At 23.1% G+C, this 21,567-nt stretch overlaps 1 long non-coding RNA gene and 1 other non-coding gene across 2 annotated transcripts in view; one reads left to right on the forward strand and one right to left on the reverse strand.

The window, feature by feature from the left end:
* LOC112604318 overlaps window positions 1-21,567 on the reverse strand; it is a 149,360-nt gene that overhangs the window by 106,287 nt on the left and 21,506 nt on the right. Inside the window, exon 2 of the long non-coding RNA XR_003115217.1 lies at window positions 6,767-6,859. This is a non-coding gene — a long non-coding RNA (uncharacterized LOC112604318). The remainder of the gene's footprint in view (window positions 1-6,766; window positions 6,860-21,567) is intronic.
* Trnad-guc lies at window positions 15,223-15,294 on the forward strand. Its single transcript has one exon. It is a non-coding gene; the product is annotated as a tRNA-Asp (tRNA).

Genomic DNA, 21,567 nt, shown 5'->3' on the forward strand with positions numbered 1-21,567 from the left:
CATAATAGTGACTAGATAAGCAATTTAAAGACTGAATAAATACTCAGCTACGATAAATGCGAGCGATACGGATAGTCGTAGTCGTGGTAGAGAGGAAATAGGACGGAATCGCCACGTCCGGACCGAACATTTCTCATCAACGTCCCAAAACACCACGCCGCCGCTCGAATCCCAAACATAACACCATTATATTATATTATTGAGTGGGCAATTACTATTGCCATAGGTAGCACACAGTAGGTACATTTCGCTGTAAAACGTACATGTTAATCATTATTAATGAAATATTTATTTCCGACGATGTGATGAGAAAAGACGCACTCGCGGTTAACTGCGGTAAATCACACACAAAGCGTACACTACAACTATACGTCATGCGATAAATTTGTATAGGTATAACGATATCATACTATGACTGCTCCGCGGTTGGTCTGCTGCAGTTAATAGTACCACCGCACAAAGAGTCGTGCGTGTAATAATATTATAATGTTGGCGATCGTCCAGATCGAAGACTTGATAAATAATAGGCATTTTATTAAACGACATTACAGTCGATGGTATTACAATTTAATAGTAATATAGTATAATATAATAACGTGTTTAACACCAAAACACTTATTATCGAATTGAATCAGAAAATCAATATTGTGTTATCATACAGATCGTTCAGTATCTACTATACGTCTACACAGAGTGATTCGCTAAGTATACAAACCATAACTTTTTTTTTTTATATTATTCATTTATTCAAACTTTGATTTTTAAAATTTTTAAATATACTTAATAACGAACATAATATTTGAAATCATTTGAACTTGTTTACTATCCTGGGGTAATACAAACTCTTTTTTTTTTAATAAGAACTCACCATTTTTACTGTAGATATATTATAAAACAAACGATAAAAAGAAAAAAAATACTTACTTATTTTAATCAAAATTTCGAATGAGTGGCTTCTGAATAAATACAATAAACATACAAAACAAAATAATAAATTGTGTGGTCTTTAAAAATGGACTTATAAAATAATAGAATAGGTGTACTTTGGAACCTATATTACTTATTATATGATTTAAAATAAATATAAAATGTTGAATAACTCAATGAATTTGAATCTCATTATCATTTAAATATAATTTATCATCCTTAGTAGGCATACAAAAATAAATAGCTTAAAAATTACTTGTTCAAATTCCTATTAAGTTACATGAATACGTGTTATTGATAACGCAACAGAACACTCCAGCAGTATACAAATAAAAGTATATGAAAATATGGCCTTAATTCATTATCAGAGGAAATATTGGGGATGGAGATGTTTGATTAATCACTCTATGTAGGAAATATAGATCATTAGTTTATTAATCTGTCATGTTAAAAGAAAAAAAAAGAAAAAAAAGAACAAAAACCCTGTATAATCGAAGCCGTTAATAAGCTAGGAATATATCTTATTTTACAATAGAAAAAAAACGTAAGTGCTTGTAAACTTATATTTTATATATTACAAAACATGTATTGCAAAGAACAATATATAATTGAAATTCATATCTGTACCTGCAGTTAAGTATTATGAACTCATGGGTCAAACAAAGAATTTATTATGATAATATTATTATACACTCTGTGCATTGACTGCTTTACAATTTGAATTCAGTCAGTATTTTGAACGTCTGAGCACACTGTATACACCTTAAGCAATTTGTTTTATAACGAAGCACATACAATATTCCTTAACCTAATCAATTATATATATGGATTATATCGATGATACCTACGTTACTTTCAATTCATTCGTTTTAGAAAAAAATAAAAATAGTACTTAACTTAATTTTTTATTTATTATTTTTTATTAAATTTAGTTTTAGATTCCCTCAGCTATATGTGTGGCGGCGACTGTAGTCCCTGGTGAAAATTAATTCAAACTGTAAGCCCATTAGTCTTCTAACCGTTGCTTACAAAGTTTTAAAAAAAATACCCTTTAAAATGTGCTTTATGTTTATTAAACTTAGGCTAGTAGAAATATTATTAGGAGAAAATAATACATAATTTATATGGTTAGCATCGCTTTATCCACGTCGTGTGCGCCGCCCTGGTGCGATGAACGATCCACACAGTAATGGGTGTGTTAGATTTGAATTCAATGATAAATCATCGTATATGATGAAAAATAATTGTGAGCGAAGGTCTAACTTTCTGGTAATCAATGTTACCAGATAACATATACTTACTTATTTTAATAATAACAATAATAATAATAATACAATTTTAAAAATGTTCGTAATTTTTGCCGATTATTTAAAAATTATTCAGAATTTTTAATTTTCACCTCCCAAAAATATCAACTAGATCCAATCCATTACTAGAAAATTTCTTAAAAATTGAATGGTTTTGAATAAATGTTCTTCAGACACAAAAATAAAAATACAGACGGTTTTAAAACTAATACATTTTCGTTCCGATTAAAATCTAAAAACAGTAGTATAATTTATTTATTCTTAAGTTTCTATTTCTCTCTGTGGTTATTCTTAATACGATAAAATGCAATATCAAATATATTTATCATCCTATACAATATTCTCACAACCACGGTGTAGTAAATATGCCAGACCCTCACCATGATTTGATGGTCAATTCAATGCACCTAGATTCTCTATCAAAAAACAATAATATAATTTTTACATAAATAATGAACTCGTATTTCACACTGGTTCGATGAGCTACGGACCAGTGTATCTTACCGCAAGCAAGGCAAGATTTCCACCACTTTATTGGTAATATAAAGAAATATACTATGAAATATAATTTGGGTAACAGTGTTTTGGAACCATTCATCAAATATATTTTGTAATATTATAATATACCTAATACAATATTTAATAATAGGGTATTGCACGTAAGTTTGAATTAGATTTTTGAACTTAAGATCTCGGTAGTGAGTTGTGAACCAATGTTTAAAATTATAAAATTTATCCTAGTAAAACAACACTTACTTTAGCCAAAAGCTAGTAATCTGTACCAAAATAAAAATAATATTAAATATAATTTGCGCCATCGCAAGTAGCCTAAAATGGTTTTTGTAATTTGTACTAAAATGAGTATTTATGCGTATTCGATTATTTCGTGGATACCCTCTTTGACATCAACTTTTGAATGACAATAATAGTTTTTCTGTATTTCTAACTACCTATCGCCTTATTTAATAACTATTATAAACTTAAATATCTGATATATAGTTATTACACAAAGTATTATATTCGTTAATTTTATACATATATCAATAATAAATGTATACATTTATTATATTAATTATTATAATAATGGGATATTTTTTTTTATATTATTATTATTAAGTAGGTATCTTTAATGACAATACTGACGTATTGTAGAATGATGTGAATAAATTAGTGAAATAACCATTAAAAATCTTAAACGTAACATTTTGTAGTTATTAGTTTTTTTATAACATATGCCATCTGTGTCACCATCATTTTACTATTGAATCATTCGAAACGTATTTTTGCTAAAAATAATCTATTTGAATTTTGGTGTAAATTTACTATAATATATAGCTTTTTGATGGTATTTAAATATAGCGGTTTTAAGTAAAATTAAATTCACACAACGGTATAAATGTGTACGATAATAATTTGTTTGTTTTAAATATTTTAATTATATAATTAATATAGTATTTTGTTAACAACGTGGTAGTTCGATTGGCGTTGATCATTTAACAGCGAACGGTTTTTTTTTGTTTTGTTTTTAATGGTACAAATTTACAATGATAATTTATAAAACAGTAATGTTTAATTCGCACGAAACATCAATGTTTACAAATATTATTATATTGTCTTTAAATTCCTATCATGATATAACTATAGGTCATCATTGTATAAGCAATAAAATAATAACGTGATCAGTATAATGTGTTATATAATAATGCAATGTAACGTGTCTATAATAAGTAGTTCCGTTTAAATTAAGCTGATATAACTATGTCTTTTAAAATTTTTTTTTCCCTTTACGTCATACTTCTTATTATTTTATCAAGACGTACAAATATTGTAAATATAGTCAGGGTGGTAAAACTAAAATAGACTAGTATCGATTCATTTTGTAATAGCTGAATATAACTAAATGAGTTTCAAACCAGCTACTATAATAGTTTGATTTTAATTTAATTATTATACCTTACATTATTATTATGCTTCCTATGCAAATCGTTTCGTTAGTATAGATAGCAAAATATAATTTAAAGGTTAAATTATCAAATAGTAAAACTTGTTTAAAACTATAACAATTAAAATAATATAATATATTTTTGTATCTATATATTCATGTAGATCAACATTGAATTAAAAGGCTACGTTTAAAACCGATTGCATTTCTTTTTTTTACATAACACACAATTTATACATTGGTAGTTTTATATTAAATTTGTAATCTAAACCGGAGATTTGTTTAAACGTATTTAACAGTATGTAACTGACATGATGCTATATTTTTTTATTTACACATTAAAAATCAAATAATTTTAATTTTTTAAAAAAAAATTAAATAATAGATTCTTATATAAAATATGTATACAAGTAACAGAAGTCAACAAAAGTTAATCCATAAAATTTCATTACATAAAAATGAAAAATAAAACATAATATTGTCGTTGAATAATACATTTTAATAAATAAAATATATGTTTTTAATTTTTTGTTAGCTAATAATCATAATATATTCAAATAAATTATACATCGACTTATTTTTTTTATTTTCATTTTTAAAATAGCATATTACATCATACTATAAAAACAATTAGATCTTTTGTATATTTTGATAATAAATTATTGTTTTAAACATTTAATCAAAATAAAATCTAATCTATTGCAATTTTATAAGATAAAAGTATATTATATAGGTACACTATATACTATATAGTATATAGGTATAACTATTCTTTAAACATGTGTATCAAATAAAAGTAAATTGTTATTAGTTAAATATAGTGAATTAATATACATTTGAAATAATGATAATCAACAGGCGTTTATTATTTATAATTTATTATAAATATCAATAATAATAATATAATTTATTAATATTTTATTTGACATTTTTTCAAAAATATTTAGCTATTTTGCTTCCCTGTAGTAGTAATTAATACTACATACAGACACTTTTTAGGAAAATTCCCTTAGAAAAATAAATAAATAAAGCACTTTAATTTCTACTTTACCATTAAAATATTTACTTGATGTTACTGACATTTTACGACGAAAAGAAGGGGATGAATACAACAATCATATTATAATCAACAAAGCATTGGTTAAGAACCATTTCGTTAGATCTACCTCCCTTGGGATTTTATACAATGCACTTGACAATGAGTTCACTATATAACGTACTCTACAGTAATCGAAAGGTCTTGACCAATAATTCAAATAATTGAATAATACAATTGAATTAAATAAAGGGTCAAATGTATTTTATAGGAACTTGAAACGCAACTATAGGGCAAAAAGAAATTTTAGTGGTTTTAATACATTTAACATGTTCTATAAGTGTATAATAAATGATAAATGATAATTTAAAAATATAATAAAATAAAATGTTCATACTTATTGATGTAAATTCAAAAAATAATTAATAAACCATTATATAATTGTACTGTGTTAACGAATTATTTATATAACAAATAATAATAAACATTTCATTACATAAAAAAATAAAAAATATTTTTCTTTGTATTTATTACATATTTAAAAAAAAAATATTTGTATAACAGCTTAATTGAATTATTATTATTAAATTTATTATATTAACACTATCATCTAAATATATATATATTTATTTAATGAAAATTTAAAATTTATTTAAGTGAGTACAATAAGCAGATAAATGGAATTTAGTATTAGACGATAAAAAAAAAAAAAAAAACATTGTAAAGATGTTTCACATTAGAAACGCCTGAATATGGTTGTTATTATATTATAATATAATAATAAATATTATTAAATTATTTTGGTTACAATTTATTAAACTGCAATACTTATGGTTGGTACTTACAATGATTTCTTATCAATAAATGCATGCATGTATTATATATATATATATAATCAATAATATTGCTATAGATTTTTACTGAATAATAAAATATTAAAACCAAGAATGAAAACCAATTATTTATATGAAATAATTATATTTAATATAGTTAGTTTTAAATTAAAAAATGTTTTGAAAATCAACATTACACGCAATATGTTAAATAAAAATGTCTCTTTTTATTTTAAAAATAAAACATTCATAAATATAAAATTTAATTGTTTGAAAAATACCATCAAAAACGATTTAGTATTTGTGCGCGCATACATGTCACAAACTCAAAAAATATAATTTTCATTATATAAATATTAATAATAGGAGTGGTAAGTTTAAGAAGAATTGTCTGGTTAAAATAGTTAAATTTAGTGTCTTATTTAAAAAAAAATGAGAAGTAGGAACTACACTTTGTTAAGTAGTTAAAAGTCTAAAATTGTACACTGTATAATATGTAAATCTATGTGTGTAAATAATAAAAATATTTTGTACTCATTTTATTAAAATCTTAGTACATTTTCGTAACAATTTTTAACAGTAAACAATGTTATCATATATTATATCATATTTCTTTTTATCTTTATTACGAGCAAAATCAAATTGTACATATTTTAACATGCTTTCACAAATGTTTAAACTTATTAAGTAATTTTAAATATTTAAATGTGATTTGTCTTACCTACATGGTTGCGTACTTAATAAATGATTTTGGTTTTCTCTGAAGTCGAACAGATCTTTAGCAAAAATATGTAGATTTATTCAATATTTGTATCTGAAACGATTAAACTAAATATTAATACACACAAATTTGATTTAATTTGATTCAGTATTCAGAATGTGATTATATGGTTTGAATTTAAACAAATAGCTGGTGGTCATCTTATTTATGATTATATTCTAAAAAGAGAGAAACATAATAGTAAAACACTAAAGTAACATCTTAAGTAATTTTAAGTATATATCATACATTATATTTAACTATTAATGTTTTATTTAATAATACATTTATTTAGTCGTATGTATTCAAAAGTAAAATGTTTTTAAGATTTTTTGGTAAAAAATTAATTGATTGAATTCAAATTTACCAGTATAACAATAGTTTTCATAAGCGTTCAAAAAAACTAAAAAAAAAAAAAAAATTGAATAACACCGGAATAATGTGTTTTGTAATATTCAATTTTTATCATAATCGATAACTAATAAAATTATTCTGATTAAAATATTGTTTACATTGTTTTTAGATTTTAAGTGCTTATGCATGTTAGGTACACATACAAATATTTAAACATAAATTTAGTTGTATTTTTACTATGTAGTTCAATGAAAACACAAAATTTATTAACCAAAGCAATATTTGTTTTAAATTAAATGAATTATTTTATAAATAAAAGCTTTTTCGACTGAGAACAAAATGTCGTGAATGTTAGTCATTGTAAATTCTCAAAACAGGATTTGAGCATTTAAATTTTAGCACAATTCGTTTTATATTTCCATTATATTATACAATACTTTGTCATTAAAATATTTTACCCAACTTGCATTTCTGTAACGTTTAATATTTGTTTTATAAAAATATAAATAGAAAATCGAGAAATATCAAATCAGCAAAGCACTTATATAGATCATTTTAAAAAGTTTCTTTTATTTAATATTTGTTTAATAATGATTACAAATAAGAATATTTTTTTATAAAAATATAATATATTGATTAAAATTACAGAGGTACTTAAATATTATATGGATTATAAATATAATAGCAAATAATTAAAATAAACCAATTGTAAAACTAAATGTTTAAAAACACGATCGAGTGTTATTTAATTATTAATTTTATAATGTTTTAAGAGCGATATCAAAATCTATTTGTATTTGTTGTCTTGGGCCTATAATTGTTAATTTTACTAAAAAATTTTAATATATTAATATTAGGATCGTATTGTGTATAATATAAATCATGATAAAGAATTACGATGCACAAAACTTGTTTCGCTTTATGCTTTTTGGCGCAAAGTATTGGTTGGCATTGTATTAAAAGCAATAACAAATAATCGGATTCGAAAACATTATTAGTTTACTGCTTATATAATACCAACATTTCTACATATGTTGTTATTATTATTATTTTTTTTTTATGTTTAAAGGAACTATCGAGAAAATAACCTCTCCATAGATTTGAATCAAGTTTCAAATTTAAATCTTTAAAATAGTAATATATGAAATTTTATAAGCATTTTTGGCCGTTAAAGTGTTCGTAAGAAATGTTAATAACGCAAAAAATAAAACTATCTGTATACGTATCACCTCTAGCTTGGCTTAATATCAAAATAATAAAATGTTATAATATTAAGATACCTATAGGTTATATAAAAGTCGGATAAGAATAAGAATTTCCTTGATTTACTCGCATTAACTTAAGAAACTACTACATTATTAGGTTAGAGTATATTGTAAATTTGGAAATATAATATGGTGAATCAATGTTGTCTTTGAAAAATATTTCTGGGTGATAGGATGAGTTTATGTAGTACAAATATAAGACTCTTTCGTATTTAATTTATTTAAATTAAATTTTTTTCTTATTAATACGTAATTAGTAATTACATTATAACATGAAATACCAATTATATTCCATTAAATCAATTAAATAAATGACATTTAATATTTTGGTCTCTTAAAAATTGTAAATATTTTTCACCATGCATCAGATGTATATATTTTACAACCAATAAATAAAAAAAAAGCAATTGAATTTCCTGAAAGGTAAAACATGACATAAACGAAATTTATACTGAATAATAAATATATGATGAGAAAATTATATTATTTTTTCAATATATTATTATATCTAATTAAGATATATACGATTAAATAATAATGTTTCTTAAGGAAACTATGTAAATTGTCTCAAAAAATAATAACTTAAATATACTCGTATTATTGAGTTTTATTATCGTTTATATGTATACTATTAATAGCTTATAATCATAATAAAATATATTACGAGTACAATACATTATATCTTATTGTCTTTGTCTAAATGTTACAAGTTTCTAGTAAAATTTTACCACATTCACTTTGAATATGTTAAGTAAATAGTTATTATTTTGTTTATCTATAACATCAACCATAAGCTTCTAAGTTCTAACACGCCAACACATTAATAACAAGTTGTCTATTGAATTTGCGTGAAATACCTATATAGGTAGTAATCAAAAACTTAGGTGGGTAGTAAAAGTTTCGTGCTTTTTAATCAAAAAAGTGTGGTGGCTTATATTATATTTAATTCATATCTTTACATACTTTGGTGAATATTGTAAGATATTTTAATGGTGTCTAAGGTAATCCAAGGTGCTTAAAGGTAATTAATTACTAGTGATAACTTTTGAAAAAAAGATTTATAACCACAAAAATAAAGTATAAGTATGTAATATTACAAGAGATTTATGATAATTTTTTATATTTAAAACTCTGTATTATATGTTTTAATGAACTTTGATTAAATCAAAATTCGAATAAAAGTCTCTAGTTTATACAGGCAGAATGATTTAATACTTAAAAATTATTTTTCTTTCAATAGAAAAAAATAAAAATAATTATCATAAATATAGAAACATAATACCAACTTTATAATTAATTAAACTATTTTTCTCAAGATTTATTATTTTTGTGTTTCTTAAATATAATTTTAGTTATTTGTATTTAGTGTTAAAGCTTTTATACAAAATATATTGGATCACAACATTATTATAAAGACACTAAATAAACTGATAAATATTAAAAGATAGATTGAATACTTTTATATACAGCACTGTAAAAATATTAAAAGAAAGTAAACTTTACAAGTTTAAGTTATTGGCAATGATATCATTATAAGTGATTTTCTATTTTCTTTTTAATTTTCTTCTTACAACATTTGCTTAAATAGTCGTATTTTATATTTTAGTATAAAATTTCGTGTCATTTAAATCATAATTAAAAAAAAAAAAATGCTGTATAATAATATTTGCAACTTTTAGAATATAGGTTATTAATCTAACTTAAATTATATAATTTAGCAACATCAATAATGTGTATAATATCAAATTTAAATATATTTATTACATAATAAAATGATCAATATTAACAAATAAAGAATATGATATTTAATAATAATAACAATAAATGGGCATATCTTCGCCTATTATACTTCGTGTAATTTATTATTTGGTTTTATATTTGTGTAGTTTCCGGCTGCATCATATAAATACGTTTACATTGTATAACTCGTACAACAAAATATACGTATCAAAAATGAGATCGTTTAGTCATCTTTACATTATGGTATATTGCACCATCGATTTAACATCTTACACATCCAATATACTAATATAGAATAATTATTATTAATATACGAATTACTCATTTCCTCGTGGTAAATGTATTCATCTTGTAGCATATTGTTTGTGCATTTCTCTGTTAATTTAAAATGTGTATGTTTATATACTTATAGCTATTTAACTGCTATTTAAATATAAAATATTATAATATTAAATTTCAAAAGCACGTCAATAAAAATAAATAAATAAATAGGTAAATAAATATAATGGTAAAAATAGTAAACTTCTAATTTTTTTTTTTTGCAAAAACATGTTGTGATTTTATGGCTTGAAATTTCGTAAAAATAATATTTTTAAAAACACATGATATTAATATATTTAGGATTATTTAAACATTTTACAATAATAACATATCATACAGTTCAGACAATAGTACTAAATCCCACGATCTGGTAATATCGCAAAACGATAAATTACATATTACAAACCTTTTAGTGAAATTAAAATTAAATACACATATATCTATATAACTATGCATATATGACGCATATAAATATAACATGAACATCGAACGTAATATAATACGTATATATTTAATATGTTTCAGATGCACAACTTTTTCGACAGTTTCCGCGAAGATAATTATGTGTATTGTATAATAAAGCGGCGATTTACGATGTGGTCTAAAGGAAACGGGCCGCACGCCGAGTCTAATGTAAATGATTTACATATTTTGTTGTAAGTGATAGTTAAACTACGCTTCCGAAACGCTGCGCGGGAGATAAGGAAAATAAAAAAATTGGTCCCCGCGTAAGTTTGACCGCCTTTGGGTGTTGTACTATACACGGCCGAGCCATTGGCTGTAAACCATGGGTTTCCGGTGTAACTTCATTTCGAGCGAGACAAAACTACCGACGATGTGCGAGCAATAATACTGCAAATCCCTCCAGACGAGCCTCGAGGAGGAATAGACGCGTTCCGCATAGCATCCTCGGAACATATAAATCGAGAAAGTTGTACGTTGTTGTTCAACAGAGGGTTTGAAACTAAATGTCGCATCAATAATAATTTTGATCAAAATAATAGTATATCCGTCTCTATTACAAAACTCACGAGACCTGCGAGCAAACGTGCGAGTTCACGAATCCGAATCCGGAAACACATCTCGACCTATGCCCGCTAGCATGATGCCACTGTTGTGTGTCCGCGGGGCCGCGATGATTTCGTACGCGTGTTTTAATTAAATTAATTCCGAATTGCTGCTCGGTGCAAAATGAAATACGTGAAACAATACGAACGTTTTTACTTCGCTGTTCTCGTTTCACCTGCGTCGGGGGACTGTATTGTATAGCTGGTACCTAGCTAGATATATCGTTGAATATATTGGCTGCGTGAAATTAAATAAGCCCGACGGCAAAATGAGAATGATTTTGTTTTGTAAACTCTGTTTTACAGTAGGCGAATAAGTGTACGATATTTTTTCATTTCGCGAGCGGAACGCTGAGAAATAATAGTCGTTAAATCGACGACACCGGGCACACGTAGTTCAAACGGCTGATGGTGTAAGAACTAAAATTAGCTAAACTTACAACTTATTAAATACTCTCATAATTTAACTGAAATGTTCAACGAACTTCTCTACACTGGTAAATTATAATGATTTTTAATATTCATTTCGATTGAATATAGTATTATTTTTTTTTTCAGTTAATGCTTTTTATACGTAAATCATATTTATAAACTATCCGGTTGAAAATTCAATTCACGTATTAAATTTCAGTATACCAAATGTCAAATACCCACTATACATATATTTTTAAAAAACCTTAAAAGCACGAATAATTGAATATTTAAAATTTAAATGATCCAATCATGCTCAGATTCATTTACTTTTTTTCATTACCTCGTTACCGAGGTATATAATTTTACCAAAAAATAGTATAACTATTTGTATTTTATGGTATTTAAATTTATGATTATTTATTAAGATTGGTAATAATGATAAAAAATAAAATAATTCAAATTTAAAAATGCCTTCATGTAAATATGCTAAAACTGTATATATAAACTGTACTATATCGGCATTCTGTCTAAACCTAAAAAAAAAAACTAATAGTTATAAATTATAATATTAATAGAAATATCACTGTAAAATAGAAAATTACGATTTCTGATTATCACTTTACTCAAATCATAGAATACATTATTATTTCCATAGAAAACTAAAATATTATATATCCATAATTTATTATATTAAACAAATTATGTTCTATGGTTTTTCAGAACGAATAAAAATTCGAAATTAATTAATTAATATTATACACTTTATATGTAAATATACTATTAAATTACTTATTATTCATTAAAGGTTGTTATTATTAATATAATATCGAAAATTTTAAATAACATATCACTTTTTTATCGTCTTTATTTTTTATTATAATACTACGTATAATTGAAATATACAATTAAATCCAACGAGAAATGGTGTGATAATTCGACGATTTATTAGGTGTCAAAAAGCTAAGGTAACGAATAAACGTATTAGATTAATTTTGGATGAATGTTATACCTCGTTATCGCTGATACGCGATGACGATGACCAAGTTTATAATATAATCTGTTACTTTAATATAAAACAATATTATGATAATATACTATAAATTCACGAGCAACGAATTTGTACGGTGTTGAATTAACGTTTCGATGAATTATCTGAAATGAATTGACTGAAGGTGAATTGACGTGACTCCGATTTTATTGAAAACAATAAAATCAACTGTTTCTTATTAAATATTTAAAACACTCGTATCGATCAAAAAATCCATAAGCTGTTTTTACATTTTCAAAATATTATATTGGGTTTAAGAAATAAAAATAATAAAATATATTTTTGTTTTAATTTAAAAAAAGTATTAATGTTGAAACTTAAAATTATCATCGAATATTAATATAAACATTTACTAAACATAAAATACTTATAAAATGTAGCTTTTTCTTTGGTATTTAAAGGAAATTACATTTTTCTACCTTTTAGATTTTTTCTATTTATATACAATACAATTATTGTTTTTGATGAATAAATATTGAAAATTCAATATAAGATTCCTTAAATGTTTTCCATAAACTAATTAAAAAAGTATTAATTATATATATAGGTATATATATCCATAATATTTCTTAAAAGTGTTTTAAGTTCAATTTTTTTTTTTGTAGTTTAAAGATCAGAACATTAAGCCTAAAGTTTGAAAATTGATTGCAAAAGTCTTTATAAGGTTTTCTTACATTAATTTAAAAAAAATGTATGTACAATTCCATAATATGTTCTTCAATTACTTTAATACCTTGTGTAATATATAGCAATAATAATACTGCATAAGTAAAACGTATTAACGATATATTATTCTTGTTTCACTATTTACTTGAGAAAATCACCTACTGAAATAATATGTCATATCTAAAATACAAATTAATTAATTTTTCTATCAAATAAAACTAAGTCTAAATAAAATATTCAATTTATGTATAACTTTGATTTATAATATATTAAAATATTAAAATATAAAATAAGTGGTAAAATATGATCTCTTGGGTATTTTTTAGCCAATCTAGATATCAGAAAAATAAAAATTTCTATTTATCATTTCTTATAATTGTATTTATTCAACTGTTAATTAACCTAATTTGTTCGGACAGCATATTGTTAATACCTAATTAAATTATGAGTTATGGATGATAAATATCATAATATATGCTTTTTATATGTAAGTGCCTATAGGTATTATTATGATTTATCTATGAAAATATTAAATTGTTTTTATTATTTACTGCATAAAGAAAAATTGAGAAATTGTTGATAAAATATTTTATTTAAATAAATAGTAAACAAAATAAAAATATGCAAGTTATTTATTTATTTTATTTTTAATAAAATGCTCTGCACCATGATATTAAAAAAAAAAAAAATAAATAAAAGCTTAAGATTAATAAATATTACCTACTATAATTAGTTTTTTTCTTTGTATAAAGCAAATATAGTGGTATAGGCTCTATACCTATAGAGTCTAGATCTAGATGTCGATCATCAGAGGCTTGAACTTTCAAATATAACTCACTTAATTGAAAAGGTTGGTGACCCCTGATATAGGGTATTGAACGTAAAATGAACATCAGGTACTTAACAAATATATAATATTTCTGTTTTAATTTTGCAGGTTATTAATAATTATAAAGATTCTTAATTGTATGAATAATAAAAAATTAAACTTGATAGGTATTTGCGTTAATTATGAATTAGTGATGTATCTAGCCTATGAGACTAGTTTTACAAAACCTAACCACGATATTTTTATAGGTAGGACAGGTATATTCGATTATACACAGGATTACAGAGGAAAAAACAAACAGAAACAATATTCACCTTGTTTGTAAAATACAAATAGGAATCGATTTATTATTGTATGTAATTGTTTAAATTGCTTATGTTGTAAATTACAACATAATGTTTTAATAATTTCAAAATTAATAGCTACCTACTGTATTATATGTTATTTTGTTCATAGAATAAAATGTATGTAAATATGGTAGGTACCTAGGTATTTGATTAAAAATAAAAGCGATCGTTAATAATTTTAAGCTATTTAAAAGTTAATATGTTAGTTACAGAGTATATATTATGCTAATAACAGTATGTTGCACAGATTTTGTGTTGCTTTGAACTAATACTAATTAGTAAAAACTATGTTAAATGTAAAATAATATTAATATAAATATAATATAGTCATTTCAAAAATGCTGTTTTCCAACCATCATTTCATAATCCTCGGTAGTATAGTGGTAAGTATCCCCGCCTGTCACGCGGGAGACCGGGGTTCGATTCCCCGCCGGGGAGGAAAACTTTTTGCAATTTTTTCCTTCAATTACAAAATATACATTTTAGGTAAAAAGGATTTATCAAATACTATGTAGAGAAATTTACGAAAGAAAATTATTCAATGTTTATTTTTGAAAATTTATAATTTTAACATAATAAAGCGATGTGTATTATTTATCCCGGCACCTACCTATAACTATCAATGAAATTTTAAATGAACTATATTATAATATTAATATGACTAAATAGCTAAAATAATATATTTTATTATTATTGTTATTCAATTACTGTACCTACTATTATTATTCGAAATACGATAAATCAGAATACAAAATGTACTCAGCAATTCCACTGTTTGTTAATTTAAATTATTATTAATAAATTTAATATGCTAAAATGCTCAGCGTTAAAAAAAAAAATCACTTAGTAGAATCTTAAAATTTTTTTATTAATTGTATCCATAAATAAAACTATATTATTGAATTTTTGTTGTTCGGTATAATAATACACCGATTTCTATGACACTTTTGACTTTGAAGTTTATTGTAATCTGTAAGTGCTAAATCTTATATTTTTATTTCTTATCATAGTCGTATCACTGCAGATAGTGCAGATATTAAAGTATTATATCACAATATTTTAATAATTTTTTTAATTTACGAGAAACTTTACTTATTGATTAAAATAAAATCATCAAAATAAGTAAACAGTAAAAAATAAAAATAAAATACCAAAGAAGACAACATATTGACTGATATTATGTTCCTAACTAAACAAATTAAGGTTTACTTCGACCATTTACGGTCGTTTGCATTTTGTTTCTATTGTACACACGTGTCGTGTGAGTAGTAGGATCATTTAACTCGAGTTAAAAAAAAAAATAAAATAAAAACTTGTGTTAAAGTTTAAAACTTGTAAAACGTAAAATAATGTATTTTAATATGGATTTGAATGATGAAAGTGGTGAAATTTCGCATGTGACTTTCGGAAGTAATTTAGATCAGTTTACTAATAAAATCTTAAGTTGTATTTAATATGAGTAGACAGTACTATCGTTTTATTAAACGTATTTAATAAGTTATGCAAAAGCTAGTAAGATATTTTTAATTTAAAATCATATAAAATGTTGAAAAAAAAATATTAAGAAATCTAATAGACATTTTAGTTGGTTAAATCATGATATTGAAATATGCTTTAGTAAAAAAAAAAAAATGCTTAAAAAATAAAAAAAAATTAAATAAATCTTTTATTCAAATACAACATGTGGTAATAGTTAAAATATAATAGCAAAAAATATGTATCAATTTATATAAATTACAACATACAATATGCTATTAATCGTTTCTCATTTAAAAAGTTTCTTTAAAAACTTTGAAATTATAAACTATTATATCCTCGTTTAAATTAACGATTATATTACACTAATTACAAAAAGAAAAAAAAAACAAAGATGCTTTTACAACTCATTGCAAATTATGAGTACCACAAACATGAAAACCTATATAATGGATTTGAAAGAAATCCTATGATCAATGTCGAATTTCGTGTAAATTGGTTCAACGGTTCACGAGATAATGCATTACAACTAGAAGCGACATTCATTTATATTTATATAGATCATATACAACAACACGTCAACACATCGACACACATTGATTGAAATTTCTCATTTTTTAGAAAAACTCCACAAGGCACACCTTTACATTGGAATAAATACGAACAGTTCTTCGCTCTTGACTGTTATGAATTTGCATTTCGTATACAATTTGATTTTTATCGAATAACTGCTAAACATATAAAACAACGTTTTATAATATAAGATATTTAATAATTATATTGTACTGTTATAGTAACTTGTGGGAAATGAATGAATACAATTTATTTTTTTATATATACAATGTTTCTAAAATAACAGTATTAAATAAATATTAAATATATATTTTGTTAAAAATATGTATGATATAAATTCCAAGAGTTAGGTGTACAGTGTACACATTTAAGGCATTCGAATTTCTTGCAACTAATCTATAGTTGTAGTACTGATAAAATGTCAAAGAAAGTTTAATATTTAATTTTAAAACTATAGCTTGGTTACTATTTAATGCAATCAAAGTTTTAAATTAATAGTATCCTTTTAATAGAATTTCTGACATAAAATATTTTAATCATAACTATATGTAGACGTTAAATTTAACTCATCAAATATAATGTTTTAGTGTAATATCGTATAGAAAATTGACCTCAACAGTGTAACCTATATAGTATATATAATATATATGTGTGTGTGTGTGTGTATAAAATATATGAATATTGAATAGGTAATTAATTTAAGTAACACTATTTATTATATTTTCAAAGGAAATAAATTAATACATGTACAATTAAAAAATCATATTATATAGTGCACTATCATTAAGTGTATACTTACCGTATAGTTTATATCATAATTAAATATTTTTGTGAATTCTCTTTTTAAAAGCAGTTTAAAACTTTTTTACTCTGCAATAAGGCACTATGAGTGGAAATCAGCGCATATTTTAGAGAGTGGGAGGATTACGATAAAGTAACCGAAATATACATACATAAAAAACCAATAGGCAATACACGTAATATATTATAAATAGTGTTGATAATAATAGATGTGTTTTACTATATTCAAAGGAATAACTTAAAAATTATTATGTACATCATTAGTAGCATCTACAATGGCTGAATTAAATTTTATTAATTAATTGGCCTGTAAAATTCGAATGATAATATTTATCTTTTGAATAATACGGTATCTGTTATAAATAAATAATGTATTATTTTGATTGCTAGTATTTCTATAATACATAATTAATTACTCATTAGAAAGTGTATATAGAGATAATGTTAGGATAGTGCATATTTTTTTTAAATTAATTAATTATTTTTATTTTTATATATATGTAATATGTGCTGTATACTGCAATGCATTTATTATAATTAATTATAAATATATATATTTAACGTCTTAAATAAAAAAAATGTATAATGCTTTTTAATTCTTATAATAATAATTAGCAAATTTTACATATTAATACTTATGACTATTTTCTGAAATACAAATTTGAAATATTTTCTAAACATTATTATTATTGATAGCAAAATTTATATTTTATATACTTAAAGTCAAATAAAATTAAGTTACCAATAATTATTCATATTTAAAATTTCAATATAATTATATGATAATTTGATAACTTTATGAATACTTAATTGAAATGAATAAATAAACATTTAATTTATTTCCTCTTTTATATAATATTATGTATATTTTTTTTAAATAAAATAATAATAAATGAAGTATCCAGTACGGTAATAGTATGAGCAATCATTATAACCCGGTGTGACATTCTTTATAAATATCAACCAGAAAAAAGGACAAGGGTTCGATGAATTGAAATGTATTTATAATCTACATACAAATTACATTAAGTTATATTAAGTTTCACCAATATATCAAAATACTAGTTTCTTAAAGTTCTTAAAGTATATTAAGTATATCTTCCAAATGTTGGTTTCAATATATTATTTAAATCACTGTTAAAAAATTGATAGTTATATTTTTTTTTGCATAAATATTTTACATGATAATATAATAATTAATTTAAATATATTATTTATTTTGAAAATAAAGATATTTAATGGTCTACATAAGCGTGATTAAAAATATTAATGTAAAATTAAAAAATATTTTGGTTTTTGTTTAAATTGTGTACATTTTGTATAAAATTCGAGTAATTATCTAAAACAGGTTGTACAATATTATTGCGTCATACTGGTCCAAAAATCAGTAATATATTTATAGTTCTACAGTAAAAAAAAATATTTATGTGCTTAAAAATTTCGAAGAAACATGATGTAGGTATTTTCAATTTTCACTATAATTGAAGTAATTATAGTATACTTATAATAGTCATCGCGGTATAGTGCTTGTAATTTGATGTATAACAAAATCACACATAATTTTAGACACTCAAGTTAAAAGTGAAATGTTAATGCAAAACACAAGGAGACCATTAAAAATTTACTTTAGTTTAAATTATTTTTTAAATAATATTACAAATTTCAAATTTTTCTGAATTCGTTTATTATACGTAATGCAATAATATTAATATTGATTTATTTTTCGTATTGTAAGTGCAAATACAAATATAATATGAATATTTACTATTATTATTCTAATATAATATTAAAATGTAAAACAATATTGACCTTTATCGCACAATATTTGAAACAAATAATGTATTTAAAAATGTATATTTCTAAATGTGTACTTTTTTAATCAAATTTTACTTCTCAGTTTTGAGAGCACGTAAACTAAATTTGTATAATGCGTGTTTAAATGTGAATATATATAAATTGTTAAACTAAACTACACAAAAATATAGTGAAATGCTAAATAACTTCGATAAATAAAAAAATAAAAAAATAAATGTATTACAAAAAAAAATAATCATTTCGAATGTAAACACATGACATATACAAATTACAAAGTTCCTTTTTAGTAAATACAAGCTCTGTTAAGAGCTCAATATTAAACGATATTCCCATTTTAACATTTTATTTGAAAAATTCAAATAACTGCAGTTATTCGTTTATGAATTATAGCTAAATAACAAAATCTACCTTATGAAAAATTGGTGCTGTGTAAATATTTCCGTTTTTTATTGATACTCTTATTTTTAGTTTTCCCCGATGGTATGAGAAAATTATAGTGTTAATTTTGCATTTGAATTCTCTTTCTCCTCTATTCAACAAGTATCAGCTGGATCCAATTTGGCTACCAGAAATTAATCTTGAATTTTAATATTATAGTATTTGTTCATTGCTCCAAAATGTGATAACTGATTATAGATACTAAAAAATTAACATGGATCATAATTTTAACCAATACGCATTTATCGTTTTTGATGTTCCATAATATATAGGCAAATTATAAATGTATTATAATTTATTTCGTAATCATTTGATATAAGTTAAAAAACTCCATTTCCTCTCTATCTTAAAAGAAAATTAACCATCTGTACTGTATTCTAAAATATTTTTGTTTTAGAGAATAGTAGCTAAGGTATTAAAATATAATTATAAAAACTATTATAAAAGACATTTTAAATTTAGTTTTGAAAATCTTACTGTCACGTAATACAGTTTAATTTACTTATTTTATTTAGATACGAATGGCACTTTTAAAGCGTACTTTTTATTAATTTAATTTTAAACACGAGTTATTTTTTTACAAAAATGGTATTATACGTAAATTATGTAAGTTTTACGATAAAAATGACTAATATAATAACAATTTAAATTTTTTAAGTTTAGTAAAGTAGAATACTAAACAAATCCACCAAGAAACAAGGAAAATTATTTAGCTGTTCATATATTATACAACTTACTAATAATTTAAAACTGCAACTATTCTTAAATTCTTTAATGTAATTGTTTTGTATTTTTAATTTTATTTTTATAAAATATGTTGATTATAGACTCAATGAGTGATATTTTTAATTTAGATCCAGCACACAACGTCACTAAATTTTGAAAATGTATAACTTATGTTTTACTCTTTTCTTTAACTATTTTTAATATATGATTTTTGTAGAATTAATCATATTTAAATATTTTTATTAAATCTTAAAGTGAAATATTTTTATCGGCGTTTTAATATATGAGCATCGAATATCAAACAGATATTATTTTTTTATAAGTATTTAAAAAAAAAAAGAAAAGTATTTATAATTAATTTAATTATTTATTTATAGATTTTATTTACGATACTTGATACTAGTATTTTTTTTTTTTTTAACAACAATTTTATTCATTATTTTACGTTAAAAAAATATACTGTATAATTATATTATTTTCAATGTGCATATATTTATTGATATATGAAAAACATTAAAAATAATCAAAGGGACACAAAACGCTTATGATATAATGGTATACATTCATATATCCTATATAGATGTATAATACCTGAATTTTTTTATTTGATATAGCCTATCATAATATAAAACTTATTGATGAATTTAAAATTTTTAACAATTCGCAAGGTGGTCAAATCTTATTTTAGTGAAATCGTAAACAATTACGTGTCCTTCATAATATAATGATATGAAAATTTATTTTATTTTTTTTAAATCGATTCAATTTTTATTTTCAATTTCTTATTATCATTCATTTTTTCCATTTAAACCAAAGAAAACTACCTAGTTAGTGCATAATATCTAGATGTACATTTTGTAGGCGGTACAGTGATTTCAAGGG

Source organism: Melanaphis sacchari, unplaced genomic scaffold (genome assembly GCF_002803265.2).
Source record: "Melanaphis sacchari strain LSU unplaced genomic scaffold, SCAv2.0 Contig11_pilon_pilon, whole genome shotgun sequence".
Classification (NCBI taxonomy): Eukaryota; Metazoa; Arthropoda; class Insecta; order Hemiptera; family Aphididae; genus Melanaphis; species Melanaphis sacchari.